General features: G+C 26.2%; 1 protein-coding gene across 1 annotated transcript in view; it reads left to right on the top strand.

The window, feature by feature from the left end:
- The first annotated feature begins 3081 nt into the window (after positions 1-3081).
- Positions 3082-21657, top strand: part of LOC149058347 (uncharacterized) — a 97077-nt gene continuing 78501 nt past the window's right edge. The window contains exon 1 of the mRNA XM_089219745.1: positions 3082-3328. The gene's annotated coding sequence lies outside the window, so the exon portion shown is untranslated. The remainder of the gene's footprint in view (positions 3329-21657) is intronic.

Below are 21657 nucleotides of genomic sequence, written 5' to 3'. Positions count from 1 at the left end.
GTATGTAATTTAATCCCATGCTTTGGTTATTTGAATTTAATAAAATTAAAATTTTTATTGAAATGAAAAATATATATTTTTTAGTTTAGACATAATTCATAAATTATGACATTAAACGCACACACACAGACACACACATATACATACATATATATATATATATGTGTGTGTATAGAAAATAATACAATATAGCTTAACTGCTCCAAACCATGGGCACATAAGACCACAAGATCCTAAATAACTCTTCACTTCACTAAGTCCTCAGAGAAAAGAACACATTGAAATCTGTATATTATTCGATAGGTATAATAAAATTAAAATATAGACTCTACATTTTCACAAAAATAATATTATGTTATGTATAATAAGGACAATGGATATAATGTGTATTAATTTTTATTTCTAGTTCATAAAAAACATTTGTGGTTGAAACTTTTTTTTACTAAATACACACATATACATTTATATGCAACCAATGTGATACAATATTACGTTGTTTCCACTATAAAAACAAACATTTGAAAAACGTGTAGACTACCATTGGGCTCCTAAAATGGGCATGTACCAGTTGCCCCCAAAAAGTACCTTTTTTATACCAATTTCCCTCAAACTACCTAGAGAAAAATGCACCAGTTGCCCTCAACTAAATGTACCAGTTGCCCTCCTCACATGTTAATATATACACGATTACAATATATAACCCGTAAAATAGGGGAGGTGAATATACAAATAATAAATAAAATATAAAATTATTTATGAAAATAAAGTAAAATAGTATAAAATGATTGAATCAAATTCATATGATTGGAATTACATATAATATTATATTAAATATAATATACTATACAAATAAGATGGATAAAATGAAAATTTTTTAAAAATAATAATAGCCTGCTTGGTGCAAAGCTGTGAATGAAATTTCCAAACGCTCATTAAAACTAATACGTGAAGAAGTTCAATCAAACGTCGTGGATATAACATTAAACGATGTATATAAAGTCCATTCGCAGAAGCATTTATCGTGCGAGAAGAAAAACACTTCTACCACTACCAAAATCTATTTCTGAAGCTCACTCAGCATTAACACTGTTACAATTAAATACTTACAAAGGTATCATTTTATAGTTGTTTTTTATTTTTTTTGACAAATTATCACATTGAGTTTCATAATTTATTTATTATTTGTATATTCACCTCCCCTATTTTACATGCTATATATTGTATTCGTGTATATATTAACATGTGAGGGCAAATGGTACATTCGGTTGGGGGCAACTGGTATATTTGGTTGAGGGCAACTGGTATATTATTGAAATTCCGATAACAGCAGTGGGGGGAAACTGGTCAACACCCCCTAAAATGACTTGGGCCAATACAGGGGGCAGGGGCCCAAAAGTTACCTTGAATCCACCACTAAACTTTTATTTTTGTCTATGGAACTTTTTATTTAAAATATAATTCAATAATTGAATAGCTCATCTACGATTTCTTATATAAATTATTAATAAATAAATCATATAGAAACAAAGACACGAATAATGTTAATCTAATTGGAATTTCAATTAGATTTATAATAAGTAATATGTAATGCAATATTATATTATAATAATATAATTTTGTTGTATAGGTATACCATGCTGCCGATAACACATAAATTCGGTTATAAGACTACTATAAGACTATTCGTACTATGTATATAAGGATTTAGGTAACTATAATACAGATTCCAGCTTCAATGAATGAAACTGTATATTAAGACCAAGGCCAACCACTAGCCGGCCTGGGTAGCTAGAATAGTGGGAGAGGTGGCAACACCTCGGGTTGACCTACTGATGTCAACTATAAACCTCATCAGTGCCGCGGGAGAGGGGAGCCCCACTGCACGTCGGACCGGCATGCCGTTTCGAAGGCAGTGCCCCTCAAGGTTAAGGAGCCTATACCTCGGCTGCAACGCGGTGGCTGTGGGACCAGCGCTAGATAGTAACCAATCACTGAACCTTAGTGAGATGACGGAACCCTAAGGCGCAAGCTGACCGTATATCAGAAATGTACGGGGCAACCCAGTGCTAGTGGTCCCTAAGACGACCCGAGCGCCTCAATAGCGTCGTCCGAACCTCTATTGCTCGTAATTAGCTCCTCTGAGCTACCACACGGTCTCTAGTTGTATGGCGCTAGCCGCAAACCCAAGGAGTATTGTATATTAAGACCCTAGTCTGTACATCATACAAATTTAAGTGTTTCTATTACTTATCAAACGTTTCCTCGATTATTTTTTAATATTTTAAACCCAAATTAATATACATATATAAATACTTTTCGGTATAAATCTAAATACGTTAAATAGTTAGAATCTATCATATTGTATTTAGGAAGTAGAATTTTAAACGTTTCGAATCGTTTCTTTTTTTATATCTGAAAACGTTATAAATATCATTGTAGTTATAATAATTTATCGTATCTTTTTCGACACAATGGCAGTACGAATACTGGTGATACAACAATATTATTAGTTTGCCTGTGCCAAATATTGGTATATTGAACGTGTTGGTTTAAAACATCAATACCATTGATTAATTAAAAATATATATCAATTATCAATATAATATTATGTACTTTTTAAAAAACAACTAAAATATCTTCATAAATTGTATTTTATTTTTACATCCGTCGTACCTAGAGATATGACTTGAAATACATGGCCTCTGCTTTTAAGCGTGTTAAGGGCACGCACACCCCGCAGCACTTGGTCTGGGTGTGATTACATTGATTGTAGTATAGATGACCGCGACAGTGCACTCTATGCAGACAAAGAGCGGGTACAGTGCGCGCGTCTGTGAGAAATGTATTACAGTACCTAGTGTCAGGCAGTGGGGGGGGGGAGGTAGAGAAGTGACAATAATGCCGATCAAATCAGACACGAAAATAGATATTAGACTAGGGGTGGATAATGATGGCTGGTTCACATGTGCTCTTATTTGATATACGCGTAACAGCCTCGGCCACATACGCTCAAACCGCGTGAGCGCTGAAAGCGGCCGTTTTCCCAAGAAGCACGCCGCCTCGATGTTTTCGCGTTGTGGTCGTTTGACGTTCAGTATCGTTCAAAATGCGTTTGGGTCTGCAGCGCGACGCTTGCGACCCGTAAACACCCCCTTCAGTTATAGCGATCACAACTTATTTTTACGAATCACGTGCGTTGTTAATATTATAATAATTATTATTTTAACTATCCGTACCTATGTATAACTCCAAACGGTAACGTCATCCGGCTTAATCACGGATCTGGAAAGAAAAACACATCTGAAATGGACTCGAGTACCTATTTCGGGTAAGGTGTAGCAATATATATTTATTCAAAAATATTTGTTGTAATTTATTGAAGCTCGCCTAAAACATAATAACGAGACTGTAGAAGTATCTATATGTATGATGGTGAATTTCAGTTTCTAAAAAAAATAAGATTTGATTTACAGACAGACATAAAAAAAAGTATACTTTGACAATATTAACACTGAGTAGCGTCGTTCGTAGATAAACAATTAATATAATATTATCATAATGTGGTAAGTTAACTTATCTAAAACTCAAAATTTTTCAAGACTAGATCATAGTTAAAATCCAATAGAAATTTCTTTTATTCTAATAGCGTAGCGCTTAACTTATAAACTGCTTAAAATTACTATTATTTCGGTTAACGTTTAAAAATGCAAGATTCAAATAAAATTTTCGAGTTAAGACAATATTAAAATTTTAAGTATTAATTAAAAGGATAATTTATTGTTTTTGACAAATTAATTTTATTATAACCATCATCCTCAGAAAAAAAATTGTTTTCGATAAACATCATTTTGTATGCCTACATATTATAACATAGTAAGTCAAATTATTTTTTTATCATACGTATTTGTTTACCAGCGTTAATTTTAAAACTTTATATATACCCAGTAAATCAACGTCAACAATAATTTTCTTCTGTTGAAATGATCTGCCTTCGTATTAACATAAATAACTTATTCATTCCTACAGTATTTCAATTTTTTTCTGATCTTATATTTATAAATATTAGTTGTATTAGCATAAATTTTAGACCATTATTTTAAGATTATTTTTAATCGATGTATTACAATCGTATATTATATTACCTAATTAACAAATTAATATCATTAAATTGCATTTATTTTAAAACTGAAATTATATTTTGTTTGATTGTACAAACCTAGTAACATAGAATATTTGTATATTTTTAATGACTTCTTCCATAATCAACATAGTATAATATTTGACAAACTATAATTTTAATTTAAAATCGACTCTTGTATATTATAATATGTAGTATATTAGAAATTACTGACATATGAGAAAAATAAAATAATATTGATTGCAACAAAAGTTATACATGGATAGTTAGGTATTGGTAATTTTTATACAATACCTTGTATACATTTACACTTGGTCTGAACACGAAGCAGAATATTATTTTATCAAATTTAGAAAAACATGTATTTCCATCAATATCTATATTTTAAGTGTTAATAAAAAAAAAAAAAAAAAAAAATGGATGTTGAATCCGATTATGTCAAAGAATTTTAAACTACTTTAATTATGTTTTAAATTGAAATTAAACATTCAAATGTTTGTTGAACAATATCAATTGACAACTTTTATTCATGATATTAGTAATACTTTTAACAAACAATTAGATGGGCAAATGGTAAATTCAATTTTTTTTGTTATTGATTGAAGTTTATAGTATTTAAAAATATTCCATTCTGCAAGGTATAAATTTTATTTTTATGTATTTTGGCATTTACTATTTTAATATTCTTATGAAAGTTAACCGCCATGCGTGTTAGTATTTCGTAGTTTTTACTTGACTACTAAAACATAATCCTGCCTGACAAGCAACCTATAGTTCACTGTATATCTTTAATAACGTCGCTGTTTATCTTTAAACATTATGGTGTGTAACATTTTGTATTATATGCAGGACGACAAATGAGGTTTCTGGTTTTGTTACTGAGATAACGACGACTAAAGATTAGACTAAAGTACATACTGACGTAAACCGTTTGTCGAAAATAAAGGGTGTTGGAGCAACTTCCCGACGCTTTACTGACCACCGTTGACCTAAATCCGTTGAAACCATTAGCCTGAATGTATTCGTTTCTTTAATCATAGTCATATTATCAGATGCGTTGAATTTTCATGCCTATACGTACTTGATTACTTTCAAAGATAAACTGGCATGGATTTAAATGTAAATAATTTAAAGTTTGAATAAATTATTAGTATCTACTCGCAACAATTTAATATAATACTTATGTACTATTTTGTACAGCTAAGTACTTATATGTTTTATTTTTTTGAAAAGTTATTATGTGGTATGCAAGTACACGATGTTTGTGGTTATTATATTTACTTGGTTATTATTTAATTAGTTGTACTAGAAATATATTGTTTTATACGATTTAGTCGATTTACGTCACAACGATAATATTAAAAATGCCCCGACATAGGATATGAAAGGAAAACCGGAGCAATTGCAATTTGTCATTTGGGTTGTGAATGTTCAATTTGAAACCTGTGATAAATGATTGAATTATTCGTAAACTGAATTCGAGTAATTCAAACCATGTGTGCTTAAAATTCTTCATAATATAGGGGTTTCCCTTAAAAATACTTTTTAGATTACCAAATATGTAAATTATAATAACAATAGAGACCAACTTTTTAATAGTTTAATAGGAATATCTTAAATATCTTGTAACAATCTTTTAGTCCAAAAAAGGTTAAAAAAAAAATCATAATCAATACATTTCTAATTTCTCAGCTAGGTAGTTATTTTAATTTATTTTTTTATGAAAATAATAACATAACAAATTCGAAAAAAAAAGAATATTACTAATGCATATTATGTCACCGATAGACTAAAGAAAGTTTAAACTGGTATAACCACCTATTCCGCACTTTTATTTTCAATGATTTATGAAAAAACTTATTGGTTATTATTCCAATGAGCATCAAACGGAATTTTACGTGTATTTCTAATCAATATACCAAAAAAATCGATTAATTACAAAATAGCCTACACAAGTTTCACGGGATCGTGTCCAATAAACGGCACCAGACTTCCGTTATTCATTATTGGTTCTTAGTAAAAGCCAATTGATTGCCGAGATCATTCATTTTGCTTTTCTGGCAATTTCTTTTTACGAGCTCATTTCGAAAAACGTCAAGATTTCCACCAGTATCCGCTTCCCCATCAAATCCCTTACGCATATCCAACTTGATATATTCGTTCAATTATCTATGAAACACTAACGCATAGAGTTTTCTACATTAGTATCTTGTAAGATGTAATTCGATTTTAATTCCCATAACTTTCTTATATAAAATTATGCTACATTTTCGTCTGTTTAGGAGGAGATTAGGTATAATATAACAAATCAATACTTTTCATGAAGAATACCATAACGATTCAATTAAAATTAAATGTTTACACATTATTCAGTTATGAAATTGAATTGAACAATATAATTGGTCCTACAAATATTTTTGAATAATTACAACGTTTAGTGGAATGATGTTTAAAATTTTAACAAAGAATTTAATATTTTAAATTTAAATTAGATTGATTGCATCATTTATTTACAATAAAAGTTTTTTTCTTATCTTCAAAAAGATACAATTAATTAACCTTTAAAAGTTAAATAATTATGTTTTTCGCAATCATTCTTATTTGACGAATATCAAAACTAAAGGAAGATGTTATTTCGGTAAATGAAAAATGTAAATTAAGTTTAAAAATGAAATATAATTACTTTATATTTTTTTAGCTTAATGGTTTATCATTTATTAGTGTATAAATAATTTTTTTTATTGATGAATTATTTACTAAAAATATATTAGACACCTAAAATATGTATAATATATTAAAATAGATTTACCTATAACAATAAACTATATAAAAGGTGAAACATTTTCAACTTTTCCTGTATTATTACATGAAATTAATACTTAAAATTTACTGAACGTAACAAATCAAAAATAATTTTTTTAAATAAAAAAGATGAATATATATAAAAATTTAATAATGTATGATTAAAATTATTTATTAAATTGAAATAAAATGTGAGCATGTTCAATTGCGTTATATTTTGCATTTTCTATTACCCGTATTATAATACATATAACTGTAATTTAAGGTAAAATTCAAATTTAAAATTACAAATTTATATTATATTATATTATAATATAAGACGTGATGTGCTGTTGTGAAATCTATCTACTTATGAAATCATTTTAAACGATATTATGTACTAAATTATTTAAATAGTTAGTTGTAAATAGTTGTATTATTTTATCATATACAGGGTGTCCCAAAGAGATCTGGCATTCTGACAAATGAAATAACTTTAGTTCTAATCAATATTTAAAAAAAATGTCTTTTAAATATAATCCATAGACACTTGCGCTACATTTTTAATTTTTTAATAATGAAAATAAAAACTTAAAATTGATAAAAATTCAAATTCGAAATATTCAATATAGTCAATTTGTAAATTTGATTATTAGAAAAATGTATATGTTAAAAACACTTATTTAAGTCAAATGGCTGATTTTTTACTTTTTTTTTAAATATCAATATTTTCGTTAGGTAAATTAAAGTAATTTATAGTTTATACATCACATATTATTAAAATAAATACAATAAAAAAAATAAATAGATTTTAACATGCACTTATTTAAAAATGTTCTTATAAAATATTTTTAAAAACTTTATTATTATTTGAAATTACAAGGTTTCTGATATAAACTAGATCGTAATTTACTTAACGAAAATATTGATATTTAAAAAAATTGTAAAAAATCAGCCATTTGACTTAAATAAGTGTTTTTACCATATAAATTTTTCTAAAAATCAGATTTACAAATTGGCTATATTGAATATTTCGAAAACATTTTTTATCAATTTTTAAGTTTTTTATTTTCAGTATTAAAAAATAAAAAATAAAAAATGTATTCTAAAAATGTAGCGCAAGTGTCTATGAATTATATTTAAAAGAAATTTTTTAAAAATATTGATTAGAATAAAAGTTTTTTCATTTATCAGAATGTCAGATCTCTGTTGGACACCCTGTATTATATGAACTACGAGTAAACTAACTTATCAAGACAATTTTGTTTCGTTATTTTGATAAATCGTCATATAGGAATTGTATAACTAATAGAGTTATCCCTTTTATTTTAGCAAATAATTTTAAAAAAATAATCAAACCGTATGCCTTTTTAACAGAATAATTTATTGTTTGATTACTCAAAGAGAAATTTAATTTAAACATAATATACTTTTATTCACCCGGAAACCATATTCTGAGATCATATGACAACAATATAATTTTAAAATTTTTTTTTTTTTTTGTAAATTTTTTATTGGGAGATGAGGCTTCGACAACAAGGGCCATTAGCCTGTGGAACTGTGGGGGAGGGAAATGTTGGTTTTGGTACTCTTGAATTTTTTGGCAGAATTTCTAATGGGCACCCGATTGATTTCTGTCATGCCCAGGTGGGGGGGGGGCGGGAATCTAGGAAAAATTACCCGGGGAAGAAATATCCACGGAAATAATTTCTGGTAAAAAATGCCAGAGGAAATAATACCCGAAAGAAAAAAATATCCTAGGAAATAATAACCGATAGAAAAAATATAATAAAATGTATATTTTATTCATAAATCATATTTGATATTAAGCTTAAAGTGACCTGATAATATTATTTGCAATGGTTGTGTATCATTTGAATAATATTTGAATTTTTTTTTTTTTTATGAGTTGGGACTTTAATTTAAATAATTATAAATATAATATAATTTCCCTCTACATAAGTCTGATTTTTTTAACCATTATTATGTAATTTTTCTGATTACAAATTATCACCTATGCTTTTATATAATTTATTATAATAAAATAATTATATTATTATATTATTTTCATGGGTATTATTTCCACGGGTATTATTTCCTAGAGTATTTTTTCCATGATTATCTTTTCCTTGGGTATTTTTCCAATTACCGGGGGGCGGCGGCCTTTCTTTCCAGACGGCATGAGCTGCCCGGAAAGCGATGCCACCCATGACCGGGATTCGGGCGACGGTGAGCGTCGCAACCCACGCCTTAATCCATCTGGCCACTACACCCCACTTTTTGTAAATTTATCAATTATATTTTTGAATAATTTCGTCCAAATTCTTAAAATTCTTAAATTCAAATCTAATTTTCATATCTCTTTATATTATATACTCGTATGTTAAAATTAAACACATGAAATCGATAAGTTTACAGTTTATAAATTATTTAAAAATTAGTCAATAACAGTCCACTGGAGTATAAACTCCGAGCATACGCATTTGTTACGCAGTAAATATATATATATAATATATATGTATGTGTAATGTATACAAATATTATAAATATAATAGAATTCCTTGTGAAATATTTAAAAAATATTCAATTCTGTTTATATCATAATATAAGAACCATGAACTGTATTTATAGTTAATTATTTAATTAATATTATATTCGTAGAAATCAAACACGATTTTGTTTATCTATTAGTGTATATGACCGACTTTTGGTTAAATCACGTGTTTGGCACCAACTAATTATACATTTTGTTTTTGTTATTGACTCATAAAATAAAACCATTTAACTTCAGCTCTGTGCATTGACATGTTTTGAAAATTAATAAATTCTGACTATATGGTGCTATAGAATAATTAAAATTTTCTTTTCATTGATATTGCCATTTCTAGCTGATAATTAACGTATTATTTATATAGTTATGATTTATGTGTGGCTAAAATGGACTGTTTTTAATTTTAGATAAAATAGAGATGCGTATTATGTATATATATATATATATATATATATATAATTTTGATTCTATCAATAATTATACGATACGACAGAAAAAGATTATATCCAAACATGTTATGGTATATGATTTACATTAACACAACACTAACAGTCAGAGTCAATTATAAAATTTCTGACTTTTTCTGAATGTTCAGTAAATCCTGCATTAATACGATTATAAAATAGACGTAACTTTCAATAAGAAAGTAAAATACAATATACCAGGTTAAAAAAAAAAAAATAAAATGAATTATGTCATCTTTAATTTGGTACTTGGATCAAATATTCGACAGACATGTTTTGTCAATGTATTAATAACTCGCATGCATTCAAATTATGTTTAATCAAACGGAAGGATGTGGAAATAATGTACCATCCTTTGTTAAATAATATCATGTTCATTATTGTTGTCCTTTAACTTTTAAGTGATCATTATACATATAATAACTGATTATCTAATCATTATAAATTATAATTTTCTGTAATTATTATTAAATCATTCGATCGAAAAAATGAGAAAGAAGAAATGTAGATATTTTTTACATCAAATAAATGTGTATAATGCAATAAAGCTGGAGAAAATTTATTTTTAGGTATCTGTTGTCACTATTATGTGTTCTGAGGTCAAACATCGGGCTGCTTCAATAGTTTCTTGATGGATGACTACCCGGGTTTTTAGTGACGAAACCTCGCCTCATATTACACGTGTTTCTCAACGAATTGTAACCCCCTTATAAATTCCATTTTAGTTAACATTTTGTAATTTAAATGTTTGGAAAAACGTTAATAATACAACAATAAACATTAAAAATGTATGTACAACAGTTTTTCTTATGCAAATTTGCAATACATACTTTTTATTCTGGTTTTTTGCATAATAAAATAACATATTATTTTTTTAGTCAAGTAAATTTTCAAACTTTTATGGTTAAGACATTTAAAACGGATGCATGGTTAATTTACCGAGTATTAACTAGCATATATTTGGCACAGGTTGGTATAATCGTAGAATAATTAAAATTCATTGTCAGACATTTGGCAACTGTAGTAAGTAAACAGATTTATCGTTTCCAAATTACATTTCTGATCTTAATATTAAAAATTCTTATTCTTATCATATGTGTTTGTTTTGCGAAGTTAGTTAAACTTAATAGCCATCGAGATTCTCAATTCTTAGTAATATTGAACTTATTTACAACTTAAATAAAATGTTTTTAGAAGTTTAGTATAACTTTATATTTGTCTGGACAAAATATCAATTTATTTGAATGTGAACCTTTTTAGTTATGAAATACGAATTGTTTAATTGATTTATTTACCTAATTCTAATTGACATTATGTTATATAAAAATCAAAATTTGTGTCATTGGATTAACTATTCGTGTTCAATGTATTCATCATAAACTAAAAATATTTGCTTTAAATTCGTATTGTACCGATTTAAATAATCACCTAACTAAACGATACATAAATTCAACATCAACTCTAGTTTATGATTTTATATTAATTTAATAAATTTTGTTTATTAAGCAAGGTGTTCAATTACAGCTCATAGTAAGTTTTGGTCTTGTTTTAAATGGGTATTTACTGCACTAAAATATTTATAAAATAATCTAGAGGATAACAACGCACTATTTGTTTTCTGTCTCTGTATCATGCATTACGCAGTTAATGTTCATTGGATGATATATGAACATATTTAAATTGCTATACTTAACTTAGTCATACATTGAATAAACATTGAAATATAGTTTGAAAAAAAACAAAGCACAAATACGTCGATAATGTTCTGAACTAAAATTTGATAATAGATTAATTTGGTATAATATTAAAGGCTAACAACACAAGATTGGTTCTGCACAACTCAAATAAGGTAGTGAGGGATAACATACTATGTGCAGACATTATCTTAATAAATAATAATCTAAGGACAGTATGCTTTTGGTTCTGTGTGGAATTGATCGATTGATTTTCCAATGATATGTGTGTTTTTATTTGCGTGTGTCCGAAGACACATTTTCTGATAGAAAAAAATATACTCTGATAATCAACTTCGATATAAGTTTTACTAAGTAGCACATTTTGGAAAAATTTGCAACACGAAGTAGACAAAACTCCTTTTCACTAAATATGTATAATTATGTAATGTAATTACTTTTTGTTGTTTCAATAATGTAATAACTATAGTAACCTAAATTTGCAAAATTTATTATCACTCGTGTTATGTCTGTGAGATACTTAGAATAGTCATTGAATGCAAATTGCATTTTTTTTATAAGATACTCACACTGTTATTAAAAAAGCTTTTAGTATTGAGTTTAATAAATATGAATTTAGTAAAATAAATTACTTTAGTAGCAATAGAAATAGCAATAGCAAAAAAAAAAAACATATCATGATATATAGGTACTTAGTAATGTATAGACGTTCTTTGCTCAGAATTTGCAATGATTTGCGTTTGTATTGATTTATCACTGAATTCAAATTTAACACATTACACTGACTTACTCAATAACTCAATGGTTATTCTCGATACTTACTGTAAAAAAGATCAGTTAACAATTTGTTTCTTTTAAAAAAAAAAGTTATTGTTCTTATTTCAACAATAGAAAATAAAATAAGATAATGAAATATATATAGTAATGAGATAAGAATTTTTTTTTAATTTCATAAAACATTGTTTTTAAGTTCATTACATTATTATTTTGTATGGAGGACTTTTTAAAATTTCAAAAGATTAAATTTATAGTAAGACGTTTGTTTTTAATTGATACCAGCGATTTCACCACTGCCATACAAATATCCAATATAAGCTTGAATAATCATTTATGAGGAATTTTCGTTTTATTATTATTATTTATAAAGTTTTCCTGATAAAGTCATCTAAACTTAGATATAATGTATAACATTTTTAGCTATTTATAAAAACGATATTAACATAATATGTAGTAAATAACTAGATTCACAAATTTAGCGATATACATTAATAGATTTAAGATAGTGTTACAAGCAATAAATGATATAAAATCAATTTTTATTGAAGGTAATCTAATTTAGGACGTCATGAGGACTTATCAGGAATATACTCATATATTAGTAAGAAAAATTACTCATATTTGGATTTAAAATCGATTTTTTAATAACCACAAAATGTAAAATAAAATAAAATAATAAATATTTTAAAATAATAATAAAAAACAGGAAATTATGGCGTTAAGAGTATTCAGTAATATCTCTCCGGGCAATTGCCCACCAGGGCACCACATAGTTATAACACTTAAATTTTTGTACATGTCCGTTAAACGAGTTCGAATAATTTTTACTAAGTGTGAAAAACAGTGAAAAAAATGAAACAGTAAAAGCTTAGAATATTCAATACATTGATACTAATAGTGTAGTCCAAGATATTTTAAAGTGCTTATTAATGTGGTTTTTGAAATATAAAACCATAGGCTTTTAAAGAGGGGATGTTAGGAAAATAAATGTTCTGTTTTTATATTTATTTAACATTGTATTTATTTAATTATTATGTATTGGTTAAATATATATTACATATACATCTGAAATAAATTAAATAATGAAAGATGGTTTAAAAATATTTCTGTTATAAACTAATAAGTAATCACTAATTGAAGGTTACGAATAACACATTAACGTTAGTGCACCCAAAATCGAATAAATAACATTTTTAAATTAAAAATAATTATATGTTAGTTTGATAATTATAATGACATTATATTTTCGAATATTAAAGTTTTAGTTTTTAGTTATATCAATTGCATACATTTATTACTATACAAAATTTAGTTACTAGAAGTTAAGTTATCTAATATGTATTATTAGATTAATATCAAATATTTATCTAATACTTCATATTTTTAATCAGCGTTCAAGTAAGTACTTAGATAATATTTTAATTAGTTTTAATTAAATTAAAAGTGTTATGAGTAAGTATATTAAGTAAATATCTACTAAAATAATATAGTATAAATAACTACCTAAGATGTGTATTAAACGTTAACTATACAACTAATAAAAAAAAAAAAAAATTAAATACAATATTTCTATAAAAATTCAGTTTTTTAAGGCTGTATATATGTATACAATTAATATGAATGGGCTATTCTACGAACTCATATCTGTTTTCAAATTGTATTTTTGTATACGAAAGCCCAGTTTAATTAATGCTAAGAGACTTCTCAGAGATAACTGTTGTATCTACGCACGACCGAGACATACAGTTTTACATAGATCATGTAATGTGGATGACTGATGAGGAATAATTTAGAATAGCTAATAATTCACTACGGACACTATGTCAAACTGTCTCCTGATATTTAAGAAAACAATAGTACTCCGAATATTTATCTGAATCATTTGCAGACTACGCGCAACGTTAACTCTTTCCCATTTTGACTTAACACGATATTAGTTACAGCATTTTAATTCAAGCATTCATTTAACAAAGATAATTTTTTATAAACTATAAAAAGATGCCCGAAATTATGCAAATATTTTTATCTTTTTGTGGACTAGATGTTAGGTAAATAATAAAAAAACATGTCTACATATTTAATATTTCTCTTAGTCTGAATATAGTATTCATTTTATTAAAAATTTATCTTTTTTACCAATTGTAATTAAATATTTTTTTTTTATTATAAATTTATATACTTACGTGAAGCTTGACAATTTATTATAATTGTTAATCTATTGTAATTATTTTTTATTGCTATATATTTGAAATAATATTATTTTTATTTTTCAACGATTACAAATGGTTGGTTAACAATATAATTGAGTTTATGATTATAAATATACAACATATTTCTAATATTCATTATTTTATATTAAATGATGAGCTTTTGTTTTAAAAAGTGCGTCTAGATGCTACTTACTGTAATACCTTAAAGAGTATTCGATTCAAAAGATAAACTAATAATACTATTATTTCTATGAATATTTCAGTGAAACCGATAAAATATAATTGGGATCACATGAAAGTGTAGATACATATGATACTCATAAATATATAATTTATAGTCTCAAGAGATTATATAGGAATACATATTCCAAAATATATGCAACCAAAATTCATACCTATAATAATGTATAGGTTTCATATATTATGTATACTATATGTACGTATATTATAATATACCATTTTTTAAGATTTGATATGAAGAATAATTGATAAGATACACTTAAATAGAGTATTTTTTGTAATGTGGTAAATAAAAGCTGTAACAATACTAAGAAAAAAATTACTCTGGATATCTAAGCAATTCATAGTTCATTATATAATTTTAAACTGTTATAAATCCTTCGATAAAGGTTTCCTAAATATAATCAATATTATTCTATATAACATTAAATTAAGATACAATTTCATACTCAAGTGTTCAACGTTAAATTTTAACACTTTTTTAAAATAATTTAATATTGATCATGATACATTAATTTTAGACGAATTAAAAATTAGTTTTATAGTAACTGATACATAATTCGTATATTATATTTATGTATTATACGTGATTTAAAAATAACATTATTTTACTCTATTATGTATACAATATTGACAACAATAATATTCAATGTTGTTTTTTGTCTGGTGTATTTAGTATTTATGGAGTTTATTAAAGGGATGTTACTGGGATATTTTTATTTAAGGTAGAACCTAATTATAAAATTTGAATTATTATTTTATAATATATTGAAATATGATATAAGAATGTTTGTGGTATAATATCACTATTGTATAATTTAATGAAATTGAATTTTATAGTTTTTAATTTTATTGTGTTGTATAATGAAGCTCTGCAATTGTATTGAATTTCATCTTGTAACTTCATTCAATATATTTATTTATAAATTTCTGATTCCATGATTTCCTTTTTTTTTTTAATATAATGAAATATTAAATAAAATGCTACTTTATAATTTTATTACAGTATTGCATTATTAAATTCCAGATGCCTAAATATTATTTTAGTATAATTAACGTGCTCAAATGTAAATAGCCAAGGACAATAAAAAATAAAAATAAAAATAATTTGTGAATGATTCACTAACCAAAGTAATGAAAACAAATATTCATTCATTTTTATTATTATATCATAGTTTTAAACTAAATTTGGTTTATTCAAAAGTAGTAAATATTAAGTTAAATTTTAGTGTGTACTAATTCAGGTATTTACCTCTTATTTAAAATACGATCTATGTATATATTAAAATCTTTTGACGTACAAAATTGATTGTAATAAGAAGTATGTTCATTACTTGAAAAAAAAATTGTGTCATGTAAAATGGCAGTAAATTGGAACTAAAAAAAAAAAATCTGTCTTAATTTTATAAACATCTTCTAACATAGAAGCTAGATTTATTTTAAATTATTAATTAAATAAAATATTTTTGTAAGTTATATAGTTATTGTTATTGACTATTTAACTTTAATGTTAAAACTATAATTTGTTGAATGGAATCAATGCATATAATTATTTTAACAGGTAGTAAAAATAATTAATTAAATTAATATTCTTAAGTATATTATTATATAAAAATTAAAATCAGTGGATATGTATTAATTGAATTATCTATTTGTAAACTAATAATGATAAAAAATAACTCATTAACCCACTAAATGATTGAATATTGTTTTTATATAATTTTTACTTTGGTAGGTATAAATAAATTGATAAACTTACAATTTTTTATTTCAATATCAATTAGCATTTGGTTGGAAAATTTTTTTTTGTTTTTGTTTATATTTACGATTATAATTATTCATATAATAAACGTTATTAATTAGTTATTAGAACTTAATAATCGATATTCATTCCTTGATTTAATGTTTTTAATATTTTTTTTTTGAATTATGAAAAATGTATTAATTTATTATTCATATTTACATATAAATTACGATAATTATTTTATTATTATATTACTATTTAAAATTTTATTGTAATAGAAACTGTAGTTTTTTTTACGTTAATTTAGTTATAATATCATGTTTTGTAAGTTTTTCATAATATCAGTGAAGATATTATGAAATAATTTGTAAAATATGAGTTTCACAAACAATTATTTTAAAATACAATGTACATAATATTCAAATAACGCCTCTATAATATGAAAATTGATGTAAAGATTTTACGTTGTAGATGACGTGTTCTATATTATCTCAAACAATTTTCTAAACTTAAGATAAAATACAGAAATACATGTTAAATAAAAATCAATATGTTAGTTTTGAATTAAGAACTGCTCAAAGTTTTTTTTTTTGAATGCGAAGATTTTCTATCATTTTGAAATATAATAATACATTTATTACTGTTCTTTTTTGAATGGATCTGAGATATTATGAGTGGTTAATACAAAATTATTGCAAAATTACATATCTTCATACAAGCCTGTATTTCTGCCTTTTTTTTTTTAATATCATACTTAGGTACCTACATATATCCATAACTTTTCACTAAATGTAAGATTTAAATTTTCTATGTGAAAATCCTATGCTGCCAGAAAAAGATCTCTAAGCAGGAAATCTAAATATAACATGTGATAATCAAATAAATAAATAAATATCTGTTAAGGGTTTTTAGTAAATCAGGTATATTTTTGATTGTAAAAAAATTGTTTATCATTCTATAGCATTTTAAAGGGTGTAACTCGTTTATATTCAGAGAAACAAATAATCTTAAATATGAATGGTGAAATGGGTTAAAATATTCATAATATCTTGATATAAAACGTTATTCAATATTTAATGGTCAAATTAAATTGTGAAGAGAGAACTTTGGGAGGACTAAGTCACTCAATTACTCTCATATTTGGGCTAACATTTTTTTAACTTAAATAGTTTTTGTGACTTTTTGATAGATGATTTTTAAATATTTAATTAATTAGCGTATGTAAAATTATGGCGTCAACCTAGTCGACTAACATCAAGTTGGTTTAACAAACTGTGTATACACATTTATACAAAAATTCAACGAGAAAATGTACTTTTGTATTAAAACCATTTACTTTATTCTCAATTTTATTGTTGTCAGTTTCAAAGTAATGTATTCTTGAAAATGTTGCCCTTCCTATAATATTGTCTATTGTTTATCCGTCTTGTAAAATACACAAAATGAATAAGTGTTGTTTATTTCTTGTCAGATAGGGTATATTCAGTATCACAATGTACTCGTATTATTAATTTTATAAATCAATAAAAAAATCAAAGAAATGTAGAATGAACAAATAGTAAAAATGTGTAAAAAAAAAAATTGGATTTTAAAGTGCTTTCTGCGGTAAGCGAAAGACAAACGAAAAAATTTAGATTAGCCTTAGTTGTAAAACATGCTAGTCAACTAAAAAGGAAAATAACAACATTCTGATAACGTTTTAGCTCCATGAAAATCCATAATCTTTAGGTAACCTGAAGGTTGTACAATATATGAAAAGAATGAATTAGTTTTAAATGTTTTAATACTTAATTATATAGACATTTTATACAAAGCTCAGTGAATATTTAGTGTGTTTTCTTATAATTATTTTTTCTCAAAATGCTAACTTTAGGTGGTTAAAAGAAAAACATGATAAGTTTTGTAAATTATATACTTCTTCGAGGGATCGTAAATAGAAGTAATTTAACACAAATATAGCCATTTATTAATGTTTTCAGTTCTTATTAACAAAACTAGAAAAATAACGGTATATTAATGAAATTATCTGAATATTGAGGTTATAACTAAATCACATCCATTAAAATGTTTAATGTTGGAACTTTTTGATTAGGTATAGAGTAATAGTGCAAAGTTACAATAATTTAAGCAAATAGTGGGTGCATGTTTTGACAATTGATTTAATGCTCATAAAAAAAAATATATATAAAATATATTTTATTATATGTTTGAAATGCACCTTTAAATTGTTCAACAATATTTAACTAAAGTCAATGCAATATATTTTGTTAATAAAAAGTATAAATATTAAACATTACAGTAGTTATGTTTCTAATGATTTTTATGTCTATTACTCAATTTAATATTGAAATAAAACAAACACTTTTTCAAAACTTTTATATATACCAATATTTACTAGCTCAAAAAAAAGCTTCTTGTTCAAAAAAAATATCTGTATTTATTTAATTTGATATTTAAATGTTTTAAAATATTGTATTCTACAGGTTCCATTCAAAAACAAAAAAATAAATATATATTATATTAATTGTAAGTTACCAAAAAATACTAACTCACCAATTAAATAATATTATAAGTTAGTATAATAATGTAGTTGATCCTATGACATGTTAGTTAAAATTTAATGGCACGCTAAAATATTTAATTTCGTTGCTACATACTGCATTTAATGAAAAAAAAAAAAAATGTTCCTGGTTATACAAGGTTGAAAGTTTGGAATTCTTCCAAGACATATTTTCTATTTTACTTAAGGTGGCTCATCCTATACAAAATGAATATTTTCGTCAACATAGCGAGTTGTGAAAGTTCATTAACCACAATTAATGCGATCAATGCAAAATAGAGTTATAAATTGGACGGATGAAATTAATACTGCTTTTGTTTCATTAAAACTATCAAAATATTAGTTGATATTATTAAAAAATATATTAGTGATATTTGTTTAGTACTAATTATCTAAAGAAAATAGCACAATACATATTCATTACGTTAACTATATTAATATAATAGGTAAGTAAAACAACCAACAGTTCTCAATATTTAGAGGTCAGTTAACGGATGCCAATGTATTGAGAAGACAATAGAATTGAATGAATCAAAGTAAGTGTATGAATTTATTTTCCATGCACTTATCTTTTAGAAGAACAATTTGATATTTGTAAAAATATGAATTGCGTTAGGATTTGAACTGAATAATAGAGCTACAATAAATATGATGGCCACATGATGGTCTGAAGTTATATCACACAAAGTTCAGGAATAAAATCTTAAAGAAACTAAAAAGAATAAAGGCGTTCACAGAAACCATGGATTTTTTTGTGAAGGGGTGGGGGTGATAGGTGATAAAAAAACTAATATATGCACAGTCGCAGCTAAGCTACTATGTATACAGATTTACATAATTTACTTTTTTTGAAGTATTTCCACACACAATAACGGAAACAATGATTTTGTTTCAATAGTTTTTTTTTCAATTTATATTTATTGTTCAGAAGGGTTCATAGATTTCCCTTATTTTTTACGACTCTGAGCCCAATATTATTTAGTAATTTACTTTTCAATTGGAAACAAAATATTCAAATATCTTTATAAAATATGAACTTGTGTCTTTTAAACGTCTTTCAATTTCACGTTATTTAGGTAAAATACCTATGGATCAATACTAAAACCGTAATATTTAAGTCCATCTAATTCTCTAAAAAAAATTTGTATTTGAACCTTGTGTTTTTCTTTTTTGTATTCATTACCTGTTCGAAATTTCTGATCGTCCAAGCGACCCCAGAGACCAGACTACCCGAATCGCGTTCTAGTCCGAGTGAATTCAAACTTTAGGTGTAGTGACTTTATCATAAATATAATATGACACCGTTAATATTTCAGAAGGAACGTTTGCATATAATTTATCAAACATGAAAGATTTCACGAAACCAACCTTTGATCAATACACAATACTTTATATCCAGTTTCCGCTGATTTGCATTGAATAATATCATGTGTTACGATGTTTGTTACAATATTAATATCACCTGCATTTCGACGACTTCTTAGATGTCGTCTGCAGCTCGATGTAGATACAATATTTTAATATTATTTCGGGACTCAGATTGAACTTGTATAATAATATATTATTCATCCCGGAAACCGATGAGGTATTCTGAGCGATCCCTTATAAATTGACTCCAGTCCACGTGTGGGAGTTCGGAACGTAACTAAATTATGCTTTTACATACCCATAAAATCATCATATTATTTTATCATATAACTATAAATGTATACGACATGCAATGCCATAATGATCGTTGCCGAAAACTTGTGACGTGGAAATGCCGGGATTGTCCATACAATGCTGCTGTGGCATAATAATTCGTTTTACAGCGGCACCGATGCGTCTCGTTACAACAGCAGACATTCTTCATTTCATGGTGGCGCGGTATTCCCCCGACACGGTTGCCTCCCTCCTCCACCCATCACCGGAACGATTCCGGATACGTGAGTGAAGGGATAGTGGTGTGGTGGTGGGTAGTGGACATTAGGGGTTGCGCGATAGTGGAGGGTATTTTTCGAGGACGTGATACACTTAAAGCTGCCGCGCACTGATACGCAAGAGTCACGACAGACTTTCTGCATTTTTATTTTTTAACTTTACTCGCTGAGTTTACAGTATGATATTTGGCATCCGTTGTCACATCTCGTCCATTGCATTGTTTCCCTCCCCCCTCTCTCTCTCTCTTTCGATCTCTGTCACTTTCCAATTTCCGCCTGCTACTGCTTTTCGAACTTTGCAGTGCACACAATATTATGACTCGATTGTTCCCGTCGGGCACGACGTTATTATTTCAGGTTATTTATTTATTTTTTTTTTATTAAAAAAAAAAATTATATTTGTTTGTTTATTTTCTTTACTTGAATTTTAATTCATAAACAATTTAACAAATAAAATAAAAATAAATCAGATACTGCCAAACTCTAAGTTGGTCAAGTTTTTTTTAGGTTGTTTGTTTGTGCACGACTTAGGGCTAAGGCAATGAGGTTCATACGCCTATCAAAGTGAATATTACACAC

The sequence above is a fragment of the Diuraphis noxia genome, unplaced genomic scaffold (genome assembly GCF_037042655.1).
Source record: "Diuraphis noxia isolate RWA-SAM2 unplaced genomic scaffold, SU_Dnox_SAM2 contig0002, whole genome shotgun sequence".
Taxonomy (NCBI): Eukaryota; Metazoa; Arthropoda; class Insecta; order Hemiptera; family Aphididae; genus Diuraphis; species Diuraphis noxia.
Note: the sequence above shows the minus strand (reverse complement) of the source record. Positions and strands in the feature narration are given on the sequence as shown.